Source organism: Hipposideros armiger, unplaced genomic scaffold (assembly GCF_001890085.2).
Source record: "Hipposideros armiger isolate ML-2016 unplaced genomic scaffold, ASM189008v1 scaffold_299, whole genome shotgun sequence".
NCBI lineage: Eukaryota > Metazoa > Chordata > Mammalia > Chiroptera > Hipposideridae > Hipposideros > Hipposideros armiger.
The window spans coordinates 2047640-2062493 of NW_017731649.1; the positions used below are offsets into that span (position 1 = coordinate 2047640).

Genomic DNA, 14854 nt, shown 5'->3' on the forward strand with positions numbered 1-14854 from the left:
CCTTGGGTAAAGCCTGGGAAACGCTGTTTCCCACTGTGCTGTCCCAGTGTATTCCAACAGCACATAAAGTGTCGCAAGCATAGAAACATTCCCGTTTCTCATGAAGCAAGCATAACACTAACACAGAAGAAATCAGTGAAAATAAAACTATCAACTAATGTGTAAATAGCAATGTGAAAGCCCTAGATCATTAGCAAACAGAACCCAGCAGTGTGTTGAAAGGATTATAGATCGTGACTAAGTTTTGTTTTTTTCAGTAAAGTAAGAATGGCTCAGTATTAGCTCTATTGACCCAAATCACCATGTAATGGAGCAAAAGAGAAAAATAATATCCCTATAGATGCTGACAAACATGGGATGGAATTCAGCATCCATTCTGGTTTTATTTTATTTTTATTATTTTTTCAAAGATTTTATTGGGGAATTGGGGGAAAGGAACAGCGCTGGGGAATCGGAGAAGGGGAACAGACAAGTTGCTGTCGTTTTATTCTTCAGTCTAGTTGTGGGGGACGTTGCTTCACTGGCCAATGTTGGTATTATCATTGCGCCCTTCCTGGGTGGGGCAGATCGGTCGCCGGCCACTGGACAGCTGCTCACAGCAGCTCACGCTGGCTGCTGGCCACTCACGGTAGCCCATGGCAACCCACTGCAGCAGGGGCTGCAGCCTACGCCGTTGCCGGCAACTCATGGCAGCCCAGCTCCAGGTTGAGCTGTTGTTCACCATCTTAGCTGTAGAGGGCAGTGTCACTGGTCCATGTGGGATTTGAACTGGCAGCCCTGCTGCTCAGAGCTGGTGTCCCAAGCCAACTCCTACGTGCCACTCGGCTGGCCCCCCATTCTGGTTTTAAAATGCCCCTTCCTCTCACACCGCCAAGCGCTGACCCCAAAACCAGTGTCCACATGAGGGGCGAGCACGTAGCATCTGTCCATTCGTTCTGCATCCGTCAGGCATCCCCTGCGAGGCCACACGGGGGCACTGTGGAGGGTGGGGACACAGGGCCGCCAGCTCTCCTCAGTATCCTGCAGGGACATCTGCTGCCTGCTGTGCCCACGGGCCCCAGGGTGGTCCTGGACGCAGGTGGACTCAGTAGCTGAACCGGGAGCCCAAACGACAAGGGGCAGCATTCCCACGTGTGGTCACAGTGAGGCATGGAGGGGAAGCAGAGGCCACTGCTCAGCCGAGAGAGCAGCTGGGGGGCTCGTGTGGGTTTCTTTGTAATGAAAGCTGGCGCTGGGGTCACCCCAGCGACATGGCCTCACTGCAGAGGCAAAGCAACACTCTGCCCCCTCTGTCAGACGCGCCCTGGAAGCGCGCCCTCTCCACCACCACCCCCCTGCCCCCGTGGCACTGGACCGAAGGGGACGTGAGGTCCAGGGTCGTGTGGGTTGAATTCACCGTCATCTTACAGTTGAACTCAGCTCTACTTGGCCCTTTCTGTTTGTTTCACACAAACAACTGCAGCCAAACCACTAACAGAGCAGACTTGCCATAGTCGGGCTGGCCCGACACTGGGGGCTCTTTCTAAGTCCCTTCCTGACATGTCAGCATGTGTGTGAGGGACTCTCCCTGTGGATTAGGTCCCAGAGGAAACACTGCAGTCCAGGCTTCCCATTCCTCAGCCACATTTATGGATTAAAAAGGCACAGAAACGCCTTCACGACACTTCCTGGTGCCTTTTAGGAGGCAGCATGGCGATGTGGTCTGGTGGCACCAACAGCCCTGAGCAAAGGTCCTCGGTGCAGCCGGCCCACTGTGACAGAACCCGTGAGTGTGTGGGACAGCCCTGGGGACACGTGGATGTGAGCTGTCTTGTAAAACCTAAACAGAACTGAAGGGCCCTAGACTAGGGACACAGGTTGAAAATTCTCCAATTCTGAGAACCTGCTTAAAGCACATTTTGGTGAAATGCTGACGTCCTCTCCCTGGTATCATGTCACATTCCTGACACAGGCTGGCACCAAGTGGGCCCAGCAGTGCCACAGCGGAAGTACAGAGTGAGAGGTGATGTCAGGGGGCCAATGCGTGCAGTTTTTCTTGGGGGCTCTGAGCTGAAACCTGTCTCTGGCGACCAGGTTGGCGGTGGTTCTCACTGTCACTTTGTTCTGGAATTGTGGCGCTCTTGGGCCCTGCTCACGGGGTCTGATGCGTCCTCCCGCCTCCTTCCTTGTCTGACCCCGTCACCCCCCGCCAAGCCCACACAAGTTTCCGGGTGTATTCTCACAGATCTGAAAAGAGACTGCAAGTGCTTTTTTAATGAGTTTATTTGATCCCAAACGGACGACAGTTGCCAGGTAGCAAGGTCTGAAATGCTTGAAACCTGGGAGTTTCCAAAGTGGCAGATGAAGGACAGTGCCAGGCCCTTCCGTGTTCTGGAATATCAGAAAGCCCGCCCCACAAATGAGCCGCGTCTCCTGTTTCCTCCCAGGTGCCCTGTTTCACTGTGGGGAGCCCAGGGTTGTGACCGGAGGGCAAGTGTTGGCTCTGGGAGCTGCCACGTGGCCTCGGCGCATGCCACCCTGGCAGCCGGGCAGGCCCCTCCTCGGCCATGAATCACCAGCGTCAGGGCCAAACCCAGTGCCTATTGCCTGACCCAATTTTTGGTTTTCCCAGGGGTAGGTGTTCTGTTTGGGCTACATGATTATGATTGTAACTTTGTAAAATTTCTGGACTAAATCAAACACATGCTTCTCAATAAGCGTCTTTATAAACATGAGGAGGGCCTGTGCTGTGATTGCGAGTGGCCAAGTGTGCACGTGGGGACAGGGGATCAGTGTCCAAGTGTCCCAGGCCTTGGCGGTGTGCAGCCTGGCCGCTTGTCCCCGGCCCCCCGTCCTCTCCCTCTCTGTCCCCCAGGACCCTCCTCCCTGTCCCCAGCCTTCTCCAGTTGAGAGGGGTCCCATGCTGAGAGGGGTCCTCCTCCCAAGGCCGAACTCTCTGTGTTCTTCATGGGAAAGGCCACGTCCCCGGGGCCTGTGATCCCGTGAGCTGACCCATCTATACTCTGTCCCCTTCATATACACGTGCACTCACACACACCACACACATGTGCACCACATGTATATATATCATGAAGCCCACGTGCACGCACACACAAGCACACATCACATGGTTGACATGTGCACACACAGCACGCGTGTATACACGTGGTCTGCACAACATGTGTGCACACCCTGTACCCACAGCTGAACCAGCGTCCTGCAGCATGGTCCCTGCTGTGGCCCTGCGCACGGTGGCTCCGTGTCCCAGCTGGACCCCTGGAATCTTCCTCTCCCACTCGGTGCCTGCTCAGTGCCCGTGTTGGGAGCCTGTGGCTCCAGGTGCCATTGCTGTGGGATCTGTCACAATTCACTGAGTGGACTCTGTGGCTGAGGCCCCCTCAGCCTAGCGGGGGGTGGGCTCCCACAGCTAAAGGCCACGTTAGGGGGCACCTATCAGGGGAGAAAACAGCAGATCTTCTGGGGGGTGGGGTTTCGATCACAGATATCTGCTGTGGCTTGGCCGGGTCACAGGGCTGAACCCCCATTGCCTGAGCCCATGTAGCACACGCGGTTCCTCCCGTCCCCGCAGTGGGGCAGACGCCACCTCCATACGAACCAGCACCAGCATCAAAACTCAACTGCACGAGGGGCTGGGGTGGTTTGGACACTGGCTCTGTGAGTTTCGACAAGTTACTTACCCTCTCTGAGCATCACTTTCCTCAGTAGGGGGGAGCCCTAGGGTGCGTGCAGACACAGGACCCTGCCGCGAACCCCCAGGCTCAGGACCAAAGCTGGTGTCACAGGAGGTTGCACCGAGAGATCTTATCACACGGTGCTCTCGGCCCTGTGAGGACGCAGCTTCACCTCACAGCAGCGACCAGCGGTGCTTTCATCGGCAGCCTGGCAAGGAGCACCTTTGTGAGCACCGCACGTGGCTGGGGTGATGCTCGGGTGATGGTGCCTGCCGCGCGCTGGACGACATGGCATCTGTCCACTCATCCCCGAGACTCCATCAGACCACGGGACTTCCAGGGCTTTGGCCCGTCCCCTGTTACAGCAGGGACAGAATTAGTACATGGATGACACTTAGCGCGGCTTGGGGAGATTGTTGACAGCACAGTCACCTTCGTGTGTGTGTCTGTACACGTGTGGCTCCCAGCAGCCCTGCTCCCCAGGACACGCGGGCGTGCCTACTCCACACAAGTGTATCAAGTTTCCATCACGGCTCGGCAGCCACTGCCTCGTCCCACCTCTCCTCAGCCCCTAAGCTCTCGGGCCCACCGTGGCACCCCCACCCCTGCTGCAGGAGTCCTCATGTTCCCACCGTGGCACCCAACCCCCGCTGCAGTTATCCCCATGTTCCCACCGTGGCACCCCCACCTCCGCTGCAGGAGTCCCCATGTTCCCACCGTGGCACCCCCACCCCTGCTGCAGGAGTCCCCATGGGGGAAGCAGTGGCAGAGTGGACGTGGGGCTCTGTGTGCACTGGGGCCCCTTGGGCAGCTCGTCACCACCCAGCTCTGCTTGTCCCAAGCAGAGGACAGAGGGAGACCAGGCCAGGTGACGTCCTCCTGCCCACCTATGGGTCCCTTGGTGCAGCCCCTCCACCTCCTTTGTAGGTGAGGAGCTGAGCCAGGCTCTGGAAAGCAGAGATTCGGCTGAACTTTGATGGAGGAGTGGAGGCTGTGTCTGCACCACAACTGTGGGCACTCGTCCTGCCCTCAGCCACCTGCAGGACACCCGCCCACCCCGAGTGTGCCCACTCGGCCACTTGCTTTCTTCCAACAAGACTGGGTCTGGGCGCGTTGGTTAGGAGTTGGCTTGGGACTCCAGCTCTGAGCAGCAGGGCCCCAGTTTGGATCCCACATGAGGGCCAGTGACGCTGCGTCCTCTACAGCTAAGATGGTGAACAACAGCTCGACCTGGAGCTGGGCTGCCGGGAGTCGCCGGTGACACCGTGAGCGGCTGTCCAGAGGCCAGCGACCCATCTGCCTTAGCCGGGAAGAGCGCAATGATAATACCAACATGGGCCAGTGAAGCAACGTCCTCCACAACTAGACTGAAGAACAAAAGGACAGCAACTTATCTGTTCCCTTTCCCCTGATTCCCCAGCACTGTTCCCCTCCTCCAATTCCCCAATAAAATCTTTAAAAAAAAAAAGACCAGGTCTGAGTCTTTCGCCCCAAATGGGGCGAACGTGGGTGCTCAGCTGTTTGGCCCTCTCTCCTGGAGCAATGTTGTAGGGCTGCACTTAAAGCCCTGACACCAGTCAGTGGACCTCAGACGTGGGCCCCACCCGGAGTCCAGGACCAGGTGGGCCTGAGAACCTGCACTTTAACGAGGCCTGAGAAGCTGCTGGTGCTGCTGGCCACGCTTTGAAAACGCAAAGCACGTTGCTGAAGACACTGGGCGGCACTGCGCGAGCTCTGCAGGCCGGGGCACCTCAGCCCAGGGAAGCCCCAGGGCGGGAGGCAGCTGCTTCGCCGACCACCTGCTCACAGGGACAGTGGTGGGCGTGTCGCCTGGGACCCTGCTTCAGCGGGTCCGGTTCCCGCTGGTGCTGCCCCCACCCCCACTCCGGGACCCGGCCCCAGTGTCAGCAGCGTCTGAACCACCTCACGGGGCACAGAGACCACAACACCTGCACAGACTCAGAGCCCCTAGACCACCCTCCCAGCCTCCAGAGGGCGGGCGACACCCCTGCCAGGACCCTCCCACTCATCCATCGCAGGGCAAAGCGAGGCTCCCTCTGCTCCCCTGCCCTCCCTACCTGGAGGTGTCCATTGCAGGCGCCTGCTCCCCGCATCCGTCTCCCGCGCAGGCATCCGGTCCGTGTCAGCACCTGCGCGCCTCGCAGCCCTGCAGGTAGATGCTCACGCGGTAAGGAAGCATGCGCCCACCCGCTGCTTCTTGTCTTGGTGCATATGACGGCGACCTGCCCCTGACCAGCCAGGCCCCGATTCTCCGGGGGGCCAGTGCCCCCGCCCTGGGTAGCAGCTCTAACTCTGTTCTGGGAGCCCTGGGCTCCCGTGTCAGTGCCACAAAGCAGTTTCCAGCTGAGGAGACTGCCCACCCGGTCCGCGGCCCCATGGGTGGGCACCTTCTCCGCCCGAGGAGCAGGGAGACCCTGTGCCCCAGTCTCATCCTGCCAGCGATTGAGTTGAGGGTGGCAGCTGCACACATGCGCCCCCACTGGGTCCCCACCGGAGACATGTTTCATGTGTTCCGGACTTTGGTCGCCTCCTGGGCCAGGCGGCTAAGGGATGTCACCTTGGAGATGACCAGGAGGACGCTGAGACACCCGAGGTGTGCGGCCAGCCCTCCCTTCATGAGCTTTGAAGTGGCCACCCCGCAGCTCTGTCCCAGGACATCAGTCAGGGAGGGAGCTGGGTGGGATCACACCTCTAGGTGATGGTTCCAGGATAAAGGGAAAGACTCACAGATCTGCATACACTCAGAGGAGGCGGGGACTCTGCAGCCCAGGGCAGCTGGTATTCTGGGGCCGGGCTGGCCTTTGGCAGCTGAGAAAGGTCAGCTGAGGCCACCAGGAGTGGGGACCTCAGCACCCCGTTCCACACTCAGGGACCAGTTTGTATCTTCAGTGACACAAAGGCTCAGGGTTCCAGGCACCACTGGTGGCCAGTTTGCGCCATTCCTGTGAAATCTCTGCAAAGCCACTTCCAATCACGGGGAAGTTGGTAGGGGCGAGTTCCGGGGTCTCCCATCCCAGCTGGGGGTCTGCATCCCCAACACCCAGTCACTTAGCCCTCACCCTTCGTTCACAAAGCCAGATCCAGCCCAGCCGTTGGTCACAACTCTGATTTGAACACATGTGCACCTAGCACGGCAGCGTGGCGGCCCAAACGAGCCCATCGAAGCAGCTGTGTTGCACCGTGGAGCACTCGACAGGGTTAAGGCTGGGGTGCAGCCAGAAGCTGCTGAAGGAGGGGTTGGACACCCCGCCATCCTGCTCCCCATCATGCGGACGCCCCCGCATGGACTGGACCCCGAGCAGCCCCCAGTGATGTATACCATAAAAGTCATTTTGGGAAGGTGACTGCCTTGTCCCAAGGGGTGGTCAAAGTACTGCCTTCCAGAGGCATGCGTCTCCAAGCACTCCTGTCTTGGCACGGTGAAGGCCTTGCAGCCACAGCTTGGAGGCCTGTGTGCAGCCGGCTGCTACCACTTGCATGCAGGGCCCAGGGCCCAGGAGGGGGATCCCTGGCAGGGCATCCAACGTGCCTTTAGCCCACTTTGCAGATCAGAAAACTGAGCTCTGGGAAGCCAGCCGTGAGCCCCAGGTCACAATGACTCAGTCTGGCTGGTTTCTAGTGGGTCCCAGCACGGTGCCTCGGCCTTCACCTGCGAGGGGTGACCAAGGCAGAATCCCAGCAGAGGGCCCCGCACTGCGGACACCAGTGAGCCAACCGAGGCCCCAAAATAGCATCCAGCAGGTCCCGCCCTGCATCCAGCCTCAGGCCACCAAGGGGCACAGCCCCTGGGCCTTCTGTACACCTGACACTTTGGGTCAGTGGGTGTGGGCTTCCAAAGAAACCAAAGCGATGACCTCCGGGGTCCCTCTCTGGTGGATTTGGGCCACAGTTAGATTTCTGGGCTCATCTCTTGAACCAGGTCCATCTAGAAACAGACCCTGGCTGGACGGAGCTGCAGCTGAGCCAGGTCCCAGAATGCTGGAACTTTCCAGGCCACTGGGAGTCACATGTCCAAGGCGGAGGCAGGGCAAAAAATGGTGAGAGATTAGGGGCTGAGAGCAGCCCTGGTGATGTGTGTCCTGGGAGGGAGAAGGGGAGGGGACTGGAGGCTGGTGTTCTCAGGAACCAGCCTCAAGGAAACAAGGAAGAGACAGAGACGCTCCCGGGTCGCGCGTCCCACCGCGTCACCTCTTGCTCTTTCTGAACTGAGTGGCGAGGACGCAGCATGGATCTCACTGTCCCTACTGTGTGTGGTTTTCAGGGCCTCAGAGGACCATTCCCTTTGCCCCGATCCAAACTGGTAGCAGTCTATTGTCGAAGCTCATTTCCTTTTTTCCCCTGCTTGTGCAAAAACAAACGAGTTAGCATAGAAACGCTGAGGAATCCCACATGGTGCCCAGGCGCCTGACCCCTCCCCATCGGGACGCAGAGGCGGATGGTGACCACGGGTGGTGTCTGGAGGCTGCAAATCCGAGGGAAACGCTGAGCACGCAGGGCCCATGTGGCCGGCAGTGTTTATTATGCTAAGCTTCTTAGACAAATAGCTATTAGGCATATAAAATGGTTAAATACGTACAAATCCTTGTACCAAATGGCACCCAATGATGAGAAGCTGACAGCATCGCTGCACAATTTAATCTATGACATTTGCATGAGTTCATCAGGCGGGAGGCTGCCACCCTATTGCTGTAACCACAGCACAGGAGGGGCCTGGACATGAGTGGATCTGGGGATCTGGCCCAACACTAGGACCTACAGCAAAATTCCCAGCATGCCTGGGAGTGCGAGAAAACTACATTCAGAGACAGCCTAAGAAATGCTAAATTACCCTCTAAGAAAAACAAAGCGTGTTATAACATGCACAATACTGAGCACAAGGTAGGGACTCAAGTATTTGTTGAAGGCTAGATGAATGGTAGAGCATTCGTACTTTGGTGCAACTTTTATTGGACAATTAAAGAAATCCAAAACCCACAGTGACACCTCCACAGGCACAAGAGCCCATGGCCTTCCACAGAGCCCTTCCCTGTCCTGTGTTCCTGCCTCTGTTCATGTCCTTCCAGCGCTGGCTCCTGTGACCCTCCCAAAGTGACCATGACCAGCCAACACCTCCCTTGGGGGCGACTGAGGGCAGAGCAGGTATAGGCAGAGGCTTCCTGGTGCTGAAATACCCCAGGGGCTCCTGTCCACCCAGCAACAGCCCCTCCTTGCACTCCCTCTGCCCAGGAGGCTGTGAGGGACCCCTCCCCTGGAGACCCGGAGACCTTGTGCACTTGATCGGTGTTCCCTCACTTGGGCAGTGGGGGTCACGCTCTCTAAGCCTGGCCCCGAGACGGGGAATGGAGGAACTGTGCTGCTATGGCCCCCAAACAAGAAGAGACAATGGCAGGAAGTTAGGGCCACACTTGGACTGGGAAGTGGGGTAAACAGTCGGCTAGGACAGGGGACAACTCAGGCCCTGGCAGCGGCAGGCACACCACTGGGAGAGTGTGACTTCCGCTAGACATGGAGCAAGCGTGGGTACCCGGGACTGGCGGTGCCGGGGGTTCCCACAGGACCGTGTCTGCCCAGCGGCTCAGTCACTGGGGTCCTCACCCAACCTCACGACCCTCGCCCCTTCTCCCAGGGCGCTGAAGTCCCTGCAAGAAGCAGAATGTCTCCTGAGACACGCTTCCACATGTGGCCTTTGGAAGGTCACACATGACCCATGGCCTGGCGAGGGTGCCCGCCGTGTCTGCATCCAGTGCCTCTGAGGTCCTGGGACCCAGCCAGGAGGGACGTCCGATTCCCAGAAGGACAGTCCTGGAGAGTGGTCACCGTGACCAAAGCTGCAGTGACCGCGCCACCAGAAGACAAGGAGGGGCCTGGGGACCGAGATATTCCAGGGGCTGCCCTGGTGGTGCAGGTGGAGGTGGACACCAAGGGCTGTCGGCACGTGGACCCAGCCCCGGGGACAGTGTGGGGGCCAGCAGCTGTGATGTCAGGAGATGCGTGGCCTTTCTCAGTCTGTGAACTGGCAGAAACTCCCCAAATAAGCTTTAGGGTCTTCCCTCCGAGACCCCCCAGTGCTAAGATGCTCGAGCAAGACGATGACGTGGTGGCAGGCAGGGTGATGGCGCCGTGCCGGGGGGACCACCCAGAAAAGCAGACAGGAGGGGATTCAGCCAGGTGGTGCTGTTCAGGGGACAGGATGACAGGGAGCAGCCTTACGGGGAGGGGAGCAGCCCTGGCGCCGAAGGAGCAGTTGTGAGGTTGCCGCTGTGGGATGTCTGAGGGACGGATTGCTCGGTGGGGTGCACGCACCGAGAGGAAACGCAGTGAGCCCGACCACAGGGGCTTGTCCCAGAACCGCCGGGGTGGCCCGGGCGCCTCCAGGGCCGCAGGCACACCGAGGGCCTGTCCCACAGCTGCCGTCCCGCTGGACACAGTTCTCACCTCTCAGTTCCCCTGGGCCCCCCAGAGGTACAGCCCGCGGACCAGCACGGCTCGAGACAGGGTGTCCAGCAAGGAAACCAGGAAAGTGCCGAGAAGGGACTCAGAAATTCCGCAAAAACAAGACATCCAAATCAAGGCACATGTAAACATCACAGAGACTTTTGATGTTAGCTTTTATAACATTCAGTAACAAGACTGCTAGTGTTTTAGTGACGAGAGGATTTAAACTGAATCTGGACATATAGCCACAGGAAGACACTCTTCACAGAGGGATGTCCCCTCAAAAATAAAATAGAGCTTTGGCTTTGTTTCTCAGGTTACTTGGTTGCATCTCTTATGAATATCGTTCATTATGGTGTAACGTACACGCAGAGCTTCGTGGATTGTTACGTTTGTGTTTGCCTGTGTCCATGTCACAGAGACACAGCACATTCTTAGCACCCCAGAAGCCTGTCCACATTGCTTACTGAAATAAAGAGAGAAAAACATAAGTGAGCAAGGAAACCACCTCCCCAAAGCATAAGGAATTTTAAATGACCAGTGTGTCCAGTGTGACTAGTGAAATCCAGGAAGCCATGAATGGTGCCCCATGTGGGTGGGGGGTGAGGGAAACCTCCACCCAGCTCCGCGCTGCATGTGGCAGAGAAGCTCAGGCAGGAACAGCACCTGTGCGGGCATGTGGTTCCCCAAAGCCCCCACGCACCCTGAGTGTGAGATGAACACATGCAGACATACTCACACAGTGTGTGTTCACACGTATGCTCTCACGTGCACACGGGGACACCCATGTGCGTACTGGACGTGCACGCACGCGCACTCACGCCTTCCCGCCAGGAGGGCAGAGTCAGTGGATCCATCAGGCTGGTTGTCGCAGAGGCAGCTCGTCTGAGCAAAGCCGGGGTTCGAGGCCTTGTGTCCCGTCAGCCCCTCAGCTGCCTCGTTCCACAACCTCCACGTCCCAGCCTCTGCTGGGCCCCCCAGAGCCCCTAACCACCGCCCAGCTTGTGTGACACAGACAAGGACTGGCCTTCCCGTGTCTTCTGTGTGAAATAACTAATGTGAACAAAGCTAGTAGGCCAGCAATAGCTACGGGCGTTTCCTGAGCACCTGCTGCGTGCAAGGCTCTTGTGTGGCCTGCACGATGTTGGCAGAGGTGGGGCGGGGAGGTGAAGAGACAGGTTTCCTCAAAGAGGCCCAAAGTGTGGCCAACCGGGTCCCCAGCACCGTTGCATCCCAGCTGCTCACAGATGCTTCCCGCCCAGTGCTTGCTTCCGTGGCAGGACTGGGACCCAGCGTCGGTGGCCTGGAGAAGGGGCGGGGGCGGGCCCGGCGGTGCCGCAGCCTGGACTCCGCCAGCAAGGGCTGCCTGTGGCAAGGCCGGAAAGGAAGGGGTGGAGGGACACTGGCTTTGCCAAGCGCTACTTAAGGTTGCGGACATGGCTTTCCCTGCCTCCTGATGGCACCTGCAGTGTGCCCGCACCTCAGCAGCTCTACACGTGGGCTTCCTCTGCTCGAAGGCGAAACTGAGTTCCCAGTGACCAATGGCCATGGCAGCCAGCGTGGCCTGCAGGGGGACTGATACCAGCATCCCCCCATCTCTACGCTGCCCCCAGCCCAGCTGGTAGACGGTCCAGCCCCAGGGAGGAGCTGGGGTGCCTCGCACCCCTAGTTTTTACAGAAGTGGAACCAAGTTAGGAGTCAGCTGGGGGTGGGGGTATGAGGCAGGAAATGGGGTCACAAAAGGGTAGGTGAGAGCAGGCAGGCTTCTGAGGCCCCTCGGCAATGCCCCGGGGGTCTCCCGGGGCCATCTGTCCCAGCGTCCCTCCCCTGGCTTCCACAGCCCCCCCCCCCAGAGCCCAGCGCAGGGGTGCAGGCTGACCCCATTCACGCCTCTGTGAACTGAAGCCATCAGCACTTGGCTGAGAAATGGGGCTTCTCACCTTCTTGTCCCTCAGCTACAAATGACCCTGAGAGTGTCTGAGATCAAAGTACCAGACCCTCCCCACTCCTGCCTGGTCCCACAACCACCCCCAGAGGACAGGAACTCACAGCTCGGGGCTGGGAGCCAGGTGTGCATGAGCGATCTGGGTGGCACCACCTGCAAAGGCGGGGGATTTGAACTGTCAGCAATGGCCTCAGTGGCCATCTCCAGGTAACAGCCTTCCTGCACCACAGAGGTTTTCCGGAATTTGCATCCCAGCGGTCCTTTGCACAGGACCTTGGCTTGAGGCTGCTTTCCACAAGCTGTGAGAGATCGTCAGAGCCCCCAGCATGTCCCTCCCCAGGGGCTGGTCTCGAGTTCAGAGGCTTGCCTGGCGGGGCTTTGCCAGAAGGAGCCAGAATTGAAGGGCAAAGAGAGAGAACAGGCTCGTTAGCACAACGCGGAAACGCTCGGTCTCGCAGCTGGAGCAGATCCAGGCAAATGTCTGTCGACACCAGCGTTCCTGAACTTCCCCTCCGCCGCTGCCTTTGTGTTAATTAGAGCAAGTAAACTGGCCATGGAGCCTGCCGCGGTGGCCCCTGGTCTCTGTGAAATGACAGCACTTGTTCAGAAAGGTCTCCAAAACATGTCCAAAGTGTGCGCTTGGGGTGGGCTGCTGTCCTGTGAAAGCGTGCACACACTTGGTGCTCAATAAATGTGCTGAGCAAACGGTCTGACGCTAGACAGAGCAATTCCTGTGGGGCAGGCTGCTATGGAACGGGCACAGCTCAAGGTTGTGTCTAGGTCTCGTCAGTGTTTGCCACGCTGCCCGAGTCGCTGTGCGTGGGCCCCACAGACTCACACTCAGCCTTTACACTGTGTCCCCACGACAAGCAGATTGCCGGTCACTGCTGCCGCCTGGGCCCCGTGGTGCAAACCCTGTAAAACCACCGTTTTGGGGACAACTTGATATCGGAGGACAAGAATTGTCCCAGTAATCGCTGGCATGAACTAGGAGGATAGTTGTCAATAGAAAATTCTTCCTAGAACAGACAACGTTCTCCTCAAAATTTGCCAACATGAAAAACACGTACACAAGCTATTGAAAGCTGGTTTCTGGCAGGGTTTTAAAGCCTGACTCACACCATTTGCCCTTCCATCCTGGCTCAGCAGAGAGGCTGAGGTTTCCAGCAAGTGCACCGTTAGCGGTGGGCAGAGCAGCGGCCTGTCCCCAAACAGGCACACTGACAGCACCGTGTGGGGGGGACTCGCTGGACCCCAGGAAGACACTTGTCCTGTGCTCCGTGTTTCCTGGGCGCCCGGCACAGTGCTGCACTCACAGGAGGATCAAGAGCTGTTCCTGCAAGAGATGAATGAGAGGATTAATGAGCGTGAAGAGGGCCACCCTGGGCCCGGCCCCTTGACTGATTCTGTCAGCAGACCGGGCCGTGACCAGGACACAGCTGTCCTCTGTGCTAAAACGAGACCAGTACTCATTCCGTATCCGTCCCCAACAGCTGTCAGGCGGCAGAGGCCTTTGGTCCTGTGCCGCGAGCCAGATCCAAGCAGTTGGTCGACGCAGGTTAAGACTTAGCCTCTCCTGTTACTGGTTCCCAGGCTATCCGGTTCCCCTTCCTTCTTCTGGGGACAACTTTGTTGTGAGCAGAAACCTCTTCCCCTCGTGCCCGTGCTGCCTCTCCACTTGCCGGAGTTTCCCAGACCAACCAGAAGGGATGTGGCCTGAGGAAGCCTCAGCGGAGGCCAGCAGCTGACCAGCTCCTGCCGACAGACACGCCCGCCCACAGCTGCCCCACCGAACGCCCGTGCTGTGGGCAGGACCTCGGGGACTCACTTCCCAGCCCAGGCCTTGTGTTCTGGCCCCCACAGGGCCCACGACCCCCACGCACACCTGCCCCTCAGGTCCAGGAGGGCCCTGGATGACAGGCGGCAGCTGTGTGGCGTCGGCACAGCTCCTTTCCCTCTGGTCCTGGTCGTCTTCCCAAGCGGGGACCTGGAGCCCCACATGCGGAGGTGACGACGGTGACGGTGGGTCCCAAGCAATGGTGGCTGGCACCTCCGTGTTCCCGTGGATGGACCCCCACCCCCGCCAGCCCCAGGCCATGGGCCTTCACCCCCATTTGTCACTCCTGTAGGAGCGAATTGTCTCCACGGGTGTGGACAGCCATGGACGGGGCCTTCACAGGCCACGGCCCCTCTGTTTCCTCAATGAAAAAAGGTAAATGAGAATTTCAGCAACCACCACTGCAAATGTTGTGGAATTGACTGGAAAAGTCCCCAGAAACTGAGGCACGACCAGAGTGCTGCCTGTTGTCACCACACGCACCGGCAGGCTGTTTTATGTGTTAGACAATGTGGATTTGGTCCCAAATCCTCATAATTCAGGGGAGTCTTTCTCACAGTTTTTCAGAATATGAGGGAAAACACCTTCATCTGAGACGCGAGAAAAACAAAAGTAGGTATTTTACTCGGGTGTTTTTTCTCTCACCCTTTGTTTTGTTCTCTTCTCCAAGGGCCGTGTCTGAGCAGACTCCGTGATTCTTGGCTGAGTGATTCTCGGCTGTCGGGGCTCCGTCCCTCTGTCGTCTCCACCCACCCGGGGCAGCGGAGCTGGCTGCAAGGTGCCCAGAGTGCAGGCCACCCGTCCCCTCGTCGTCCCCAGCATCTGCCCCACTTCCCTTTGTTCTCAGCAGCTCCGGGAGCCAGCAAACCCACCTTTCTGGTCAATGGCCAGCTGCCAAGTCGGCAAAAAGGAAGACACCTGTGCCCCTGCACCTCGTCCATTGAG

General features: G+C 58.4%; 1 long non-coding RNA gene across 1 annotated transcript; it reads right to left on the reverse strand.

The window, feature by feature from the left end:
- Positions 1 to 10286: 10286 nt before the first annotated feature.
- On the reverse strand, positions 10287 to 14854 carry LOC109391681 (uncharacterized). The gene is made up of 2 exons (XR_002125887.1): positions 14782 to 14854; positions 10287 to 13408 (listed from the first exon to the last, which is right to left on the reverse strand). It is a non-coding gene; the product is annotated as an uncharacterized LOC109391681 (long non-coding RNA).